At 37.7% G+C, this 7,872-nt stretch overlaps 1 pseudogene; it reads left to right on the top strand.

The window, feature by feature from the left end:
* Positions 1-1,111: 1,111 nt before the first annotated feature.
* On the top strand, positions 1,112-1,990 carry LOC103351999 (succinate--CoA ligase [GDP-forming] subunit beta, mitochondrial pseudogene; annotated as a pseudogene).
* Positions 1,991-7,872: the final 5,882 nt, after the last annotated feature.

Genomic DNA, 7,872 nt, shown 5'->3' with positions numbered 1-7,872 from the left:
TTTTTAAATAAACATAACCATACCTTGGCAATTTTGCATGTTTTTAAAAAATATTCATTTAGTTATTTGAAAGGCAGGGTGACAGAGAGAGAGGGAGAGATAGAGAGAGGAGGAGATCTTCCATCTACTGGTTCACTCTCCAAAATGACTGTAACAGCTGTGGCTGGGCCAGGCCAAAGCCAGGATCCAGAAATTTCATCCTGGTCTCCCTTCCCATGTGGGTGGAAGGGGCCCAAGGACTTAGACCATCTTCCACTGCATCCCCAGGCATATTAGCAAGAAGTTTGATTGAAAGTAGATTAGCTGGGACTTTAACTAGCACTACAATATGGGCTGCTGGCATCACATTTTGTAGCTTAACCTACTGTGACACAAAACATGGCCAATTTTGTGCTTTAAAAACAAGTTCATGGGCTGGTGCTGTGGCATAGTGGGTAAAGCTGCCACCTGCAGTGCCGGCATCCTATATGGGCGCCAGTTCAGGACTCAGCTGCTCCACTTCTGGCCCAGGTCTCTGCTATGGCCTGGAAAAGCAGTGGAAGATGGCCCAAGTCCTTGGGCCCCTGCACCCATGTGGGAGACCCAGAGGAAGCTCCTGGCTCCTGGCTTTGGATCAGCACAGCTCTGGCTGTTGTGGCCAGAGTGAACCAGTGAATGGAAGACCTCTCTCTTTCTCTGCCTCTCCTTCTCTCTCTGTATAACTCTTTCAAATAAATAAATAAATATTTTTTTAAAAAAGTTAATTTTTTTCGTTTTAAAACTTAATTTTTTAATCTTTTGCCACATTCACTTCAAGTTTAGACATTACATATGCACATGTATATACTACTTTTTTTGAAAATTGAGATACTCATATAAAACTGAGGGATTCGTGACAGTGATCATAATATGGGGAAAGAAGGATATATTGTCATGTACATTGTACGATTCAATAAAGCAATATTTTGGAGTCATATATTTTTAGAATGAGTTTGGCATATTTTGTAGTAGAAATTTTATTTTGTTGCACAAATTAATTTTTAAAAAAAGTTTGAAAGGCAGAGAGACAGACAGAAAGATCTCCCATCTACTAATTCATTTCCAAAATGCCTCCAACAGCCAGAACTGAAATATGTCAAAGCAAGGCACCAAAAATTCATTCCTGGTCTTCTACATGGATGGATTCTACAATGGCCCAGTGCTGGGGGCAGCCCCCATTGTAGGGGATGAAATTGAAGAGGTGGCAGCTGTGAATCCACAACTTATTTTTGAGGAGAAAACTGGCATTTTTGAAGGGATAAAAGACAGCCAAGCTCAGTGGGTGGCAAAAAAATCTAGGCTTCCTTGGGGCTTTGAAACACCAGGCTGCAGATCAAATTAAGAAGCTACACAGTCTCTTCCTGGAGAGTTGATGCTACTCAGGTGGAAGTGAATCCTTTTGGTGAAACTCCAGAAGGACAAGTTGTCTGTTTGATGCCAAGGTAAACTTTGATGGCAATGACAATGCAGTTTCCACAAAAGGACATCTTTACTATGGATGGATGACAAATAAGAAAATGAGCCCATTGAAAATGAAGCTGCCAGATATAATCTAAAATACATTGGACTGAATGGGAACATTGCCTGTTTTATGTATGGTGCAGGGTTCACTGTGGCTACTTGTGACATAATTTTCCTTAATTAAGGGAAGCCAGCCAACTTCTTGGACTTTGGTAGTGGCATAATGGTAGCTCAAGTCTATCAGGCATTCAAATTCTTCACCTCTGATCCTAAGGTTGAAGCCATCCTTGTCAGCATTTTTGGTGTCATGGTTAACTGTGCCATCATTGCCAATGGGATCACCAAAGCCTGTTGAGAACTAGAGATCAAGGTACTTCTTAGTGGTCTATCTTGAATGAACAAATGTCCAAGAGGCTCAGAAAATACTCAACACAGTAGGCTCCCCATCACTTTGATCATTGACCTAAATTACGCAGCCAAGAAAGCTGCAGCCAGTGTGGCCAAGAACTGATTCCTCTGTCCTGATCTCCTGGAGATGAAGGCCATGTTTGCATTGAAGAGATGATTCATCAATGTGAAGGAAATGGTGATCTCAGATGAGGAAAAAGGGGGAGAAGAATGAGCAAAAATCACTGTATAAATCCATATTTGTTTCAATTCAGAGTTTTTATAAGAATTCTGTCCCGTGTGCTCATACTTTTTTTTATATCACAGTTAAGTCTGCTTAGTAGGCAGTGTTTTGCCAACTTTGAGAAGCAGCTTATGTGGCCAAATTATGGACATGTATACAGAATATGAAAATTAGGCCCTGATTCATTGACAAGAATTTTGGTAGACATTTAATTCTATATAATAATTTTTAAAAATACAGTCCACAAAAAACTCAGACATGATTACATTTAACATATTAGCTACCAAAAGAGTACAACTGCAACATTTAAGCAAATCACTATTGCACTATGCAACACTTTCTACAAGTTTCTGGTTCTAACACATGTCTGAGATATCATAAATCTTTCAAAATATATTTTACAATGGCAGGTCCAAATTGGCAAACTATGCAAGTGTTTTTCCATTTGCCTTAATATTGAACATTCTGTTTAGTTCACACTAAGAGTAAAGCCAGAAGTTTTATTTGTGATTTTAGGGTAGAAGATTTCCTTTTTTTTTTTCTTTACAGGCAGAGTGGACAGTGAGAGAGAGAGGGACAGAAAGAAAGGTCTTCCTTTGCCGTTGGTTCACCCTCCAATGGCCGCCGTGGCCAGCGCGCTGTGGCCGGCGCACCGCGCTGATCCAAAGGCAGGAGCCAGGTGCTTCTCCTGGTCTCCCATGGGGTGCAGGGCCCAAGTACTTGGGCCATCCTCCACTGCACTCCCTGGCCACAGCAGAGAGCTGGCCTGGAAGAGGAGCAACCTGGACAGAATCCGGCGCCCCGACCGGGACTAGAACCCGGTGTGCCAGTGCCGCTAGGTGGAGGATTAGCCTAGTGAGCCGTGGCGCCGGCTGAGATGATTTCATTTTAATGTCATAATTCAAGGATTCTGATTCTTATAATTTTGGGATGAGACAACACTGAAGATAATTGTGTTGAGTGTCAGAGTCTTCTCTCCTCTTCTGTATCTCCCATCCCTGCCTAAATCTACCAACTGTAGTAGAAACATGAGAAAATGCAATTGAGTAGAATGTGCTTTTTACCATAATGCCCATTTTTATATTGTGAAAGAATTTGAAATAGATATCTGTCTAAATTTTGGCAAGCTTTTATCTGTATTAAAATTTAGATAAAATCTTATATTTTGTAATCCTTAAAAATAAGTTTATTTTGACACAAAACTTTTTAAAAATGCATTTTTTTCATAATATTCATTTCCATGAACTTTTTGATGATCCCTCTTATGTGGTGAATAAATGTTCATCTTCAAATGCAAATCATGCCCTTTCTCAATATAGCATATATGCCACAGAAAGTTAAACCTCCCATATGACCATTTAATTATATACTTATGAGCTCATACATGTTCTTATAGACAAACAGATGAATACCTTCCTTTGAAAAAAATCCCTTCCCAATAATAGCTTTATAGTGGCTGTTATTTGAAATTAAAATGCATCCAGCAGTATGGTTTGCAAATTTATCAGCTTTTTTGTTTTCTTTTATAGATTCTGATTGCAAAGACAAACTTACCTAGAAAGATGTTTTAAAAAGCAACAGTTAGAAAGAAATCTTAGTGAGTTATGGCAGTGTCTTGTAAATGTTAGTTTATTATCATTGCTTTAATTATAGAGCAGTAACACCATGATAACTAATTAACAAAAGGGGATGGGCATTTGCTGCAGTGGTTAAGATACAGCTTGGGATGTCCTTATGCCATATGGAAGAGCCTGGGTTCAAATCTCTGCTCTTCTTCTGATTCCAGCTTCCATTTAATGCATATCCCGAAAGCACCAAAGGATGGCATAAATTGTTGGGTCTCTGCCATCCACGTGGGAGACCTGGATTGAGTTCCTGGCTGCTTATTTTGGCCAGACTCAGCTCCAGCTATTGTGGACATTTGGGGAGTGAACTAGCAAATGAGATCTATCTTTCTCCATCTTTGTGTATGTGTGTGTGTGTCTGTCTGTCTCCCTGTGTCTGTCTCACTGTTTTACAAATAATTTTTAAATTAAAAATACAGCAATCTATAACAAAAATAACATAACAATAAGCAAAGCAAAAGGAGGGAATTTATAAACATATAAGCTACAATTAAATCAATTAGAAAACTGTAGGCTCAATAAATAATTCCAGGAACTAATTCTTTGAAAAATTTCTGATAATTTTAATCAAGAAAAAGGAGGAAAAATTAAATTTACAACATTAGAAATGAGGATGGTATCTTCAGATACCTGAAGAGATTTTTAAGTTCACAATAATTTATTGTTAATTTGAACATGAGTAGAAGAAAATGCTTTAATTGTTTTCGACAAAGAAATGATAAATGTTTGAAACGATATGGACATGTTAATTATCCAAATAAAAATATAAAATATCTCACTGTCCCCCATAAATATCTCCAATTATGTGTCAATTGAAAATAATTAATGTCCTTGGTTAAGTTTATTACAAGGTATTTGATTGTTTTTTTGGCTAAGGTGAATGGGATTGATCTTAGAAGTTCTTTCTCAGCCGTGGCATTGCCTGTGTATACAAAGGCTATTGATTTTTGTGCATTGATTTTATATCCTGCTACTTTGCCAAACTCTTCTATGAGTTCCAATAGTCTCTTAGTAGAGTTCTTTGGACCCCTTAAAAAAAGAATCATATCGTCTGCAAAGAGGGATAGTTTGACTTCTTCCTTCCCAATATGTATCCCTTTAATTTCTTTTTCTTGCCTAATAGCTCTGGCTAAAACTTCCAGAACTATATTGAATAGCAGTGGTGAGAGTGGGCATCCCTGTCTGGTACCAGATCACAGTGGAAATGCTTCCAACATTTCCCCATTCAATAGGATGCTGGCCGTGGGTTTATCATAAATTGCTTTGATTGTATTGAGGAATGTTCCTTCTATACCCAATTTGCTTAGAGTTTTCACCATGAAAGGGTGTTGAATTTTATCGAATGCTTTGTCTGCATCTATTGAGATAATCATATGGTTTTTCTTCTGCAGTCTGTTAATGTGGTGTATCATATTGATTGATTTGTGAACATCGAATCATCCCTGAATATCAGGGATAAATCCCATTTGGTCTGGGTGGATGATTTTTCTGATGTGTTGTTGCAATCTATTGGACAGAATTTTATTGAGGATTTTTGCATCTATGTTCATCAGGGATATTGGTCTGTAATTTTCTTTCAGTGCTGCATCATTTTCTGGCTTAGGGGTTAAAGTGATGCTGGCTTCATAGAATGAATTTGGGAGGATTCCATCTTTTTCGATTGTTCTGAATAGTTTAAGAAGAATTGGAGTTAGTTCTTCTTTAAATGTTTGGTAGAAGTCAGCAGTGAATCCATCTGGTCCTGGGCTTTTCTTTGTTGGGAGGGCCTTTATTACTGTTCCAATTTCTGTCTCAGTTTTCTATGTCTTCATGGTTCAGTTTAGGTAGGTTGTATGTGTTCACAAATCTATCCATTTCTGATAGACTTCCCTCTTTGCTGGCATACAAGTCCTTGTAGTAATTTCTGATGACTCTTTTTATTTCTGTGGTGTCTGTTGTTACATTTCCTTTTTCATCTTAGATTTTATTGACTTGGGTCTTGTCTCTTCTTTCTTTAGTTAGTTGAGCCAATGTTGTGTCAATTTTATTCTTTTTTTTTTTTTTTCAAAAAACCAGCTCTTCGTTTGGCTGATCTTTGGTAATGATTTTTTGGATTCAATCCTGTTGATTTCTTCTCTGATTTTAATGATTTCTCTTCTCCTACTAGATGTGGGTCTGGTTTGCTGCAGTTTTTCTAGATCCTTGAGATGCGTGGAAAGCTCATTTATTTGGTGCCTTTCCAATTTGTTGATGTAGGCACCTATTGCTATAAACTTTCCTCTCAACACTGCTTTTGCTGTATCGCATCAATTTTGTATGTTGTGTTGTTATCCTCATTTACTTCCAGAAAGTTTTTGATTTCTCTTTGGATTTCTTCTATGACCCATTGTTCATTCAGGAGCATGTTGTTCAGTCTCCATGTGTTTGCATATGCTCTAGGGATTCCTGAGTTGCTAATTTCCACCTTCATTCCATTGTGGTCTGAGAAGCTGCATGGTATGATTCTAATTCTTTTGAATTTGCTGAGACTTGCTTTATGGCCTAGTATGTGGTCAGTCCTAGAGTAGGTTCCATGCACTGCTGAGAAGAATGTAAAATCTTTAAATGTAGAATTGAAAGTTCTGTAGATATCTGTTAGATCCATTTAGGGCATAGTGTTGATTAAATCTGCTGTTTCCTTGTTGATCTTCTGTCGGGTTGATTTGTCTATTTCTGAGAGTGGAGTGTTGAAGTCCCCCAGTACTATTGTATTAGAATATAAGTCTCCCTTTAAGTCCCTTAACATATATTTTAAATAAACCGGTGCCCTGTTATTAGGTGCATATACATTTATAATAGTTACATCTTCTTAAAGATTTTGTAATACTTATCGTAGAGATTTTTGACATCCTTGGTTATGTTTATTCCAAGGTATTTGATTGTTTTTGTGGCTATTGTGAATGGGGTTGACCTAGAAGTTCTTTCTCAGCCGTGGCATTGCCTGTGTATACAAAGGCTGTTGATTTTTGTGCATTGATTTTATATCTTGCTACTTTGCCATCTCACTTGTCCAAGTGATCAATTTCTGTTCACAATTGATCATAATGATAGAACTAAGAGTCAAAGGGATCACATAAACAAGACTAGTGTCTGCCAATACTAACTGATAGAATAAAAAAGGGAGAGAACGATCCAACATGGGAAGCAGGATACACAGCAGACTCATAAAAATGCAGATTTCCCAAACAGCACTCTGGCCTCAGAATCAGCCCTTAAGCATTCGGATCTGCCTGAAAAGCTCATGGGAGTATTTCAGGCAAGGAAAGCGAACACACTCTGGCGAAAAACAACAACAACAACAACCTAAATGAAAGACCTCTGCGAGTAAGATCCCAATGGATAGGACAGGTCATCAAAGAGGTACCTTTCTCTGAAGGGAGGAGAGAACTTCCACTTTGACTATGACCTTGTCGGAATAATATAGAAGTCGGCGAACTCAAAAGGCTTCCATAGCCTTGGCAGCTCATGACAAGAGTCTAGGGTGATTACTGATGCCATAAACAAGAGTGTCAATTTGTTAAGTCAACAACAGGAGTCACTGTGCACTTACTCCTCATGTAGGATCTCTGTCCTTAGTGTGCTGTACATTGTGATTTAATGCTACAACTAGTATTCAAACATTCTTTTTCACTTTGTGTTTCTGTGTGGGTGCAAACTCTTGAAATCTTTACTTAATATATGCTAAACTGATCTTCTGTATATAAAGATAATTGAAAATGAATCCTTATGTGAATGGAAGAGGAAAGGAAACAGAAGAGGGGAGGGTTGCAGGTGAGAGGGAAGTTATGGGGGGGGAAGTCATTGTAATCCATAAGCTGTACTTTGGAAATTTATATTCATTAAATAAAAGTTAAAAGAAAAAAAAGAAAATAATTAGAAAAAGACCAAGTTATTTCAGGGTGAACTTATACCCTAAACTATTAGAAGTATTAGCTAAAACTCTTTTAAAAATGTGGCATCAGAGTAGATGGTTTCTATGCTTTCTGTTCAAATCATGAAACAGAGGTGCATAAGAAACTAGAATGTAACATATACGATATTTTAAACTAATGACAAAAGTGCAGAATATCAGTAAATGGTATCAGAAACACTGACTAGCTCTAATAAAATTAAATTTAG

Source organism: Oryctolagus cuniculus, chromosome X, assembly GCF_964237555.1.
Source record: "Oryctolagus cuniculus chromosome X, mOryCun1.1, whole genome shotgun sequence".
Taxonomy (NCBI): Eukaryota; Metazoa; Chordata; class Mammalia; order Lagomorpha; family Leporidae; genus Oryctolagus; species Oryctolagus cuniculus.
This window is presented reverse-complemented; position numbering and strand designations above follow the sequence as displayed.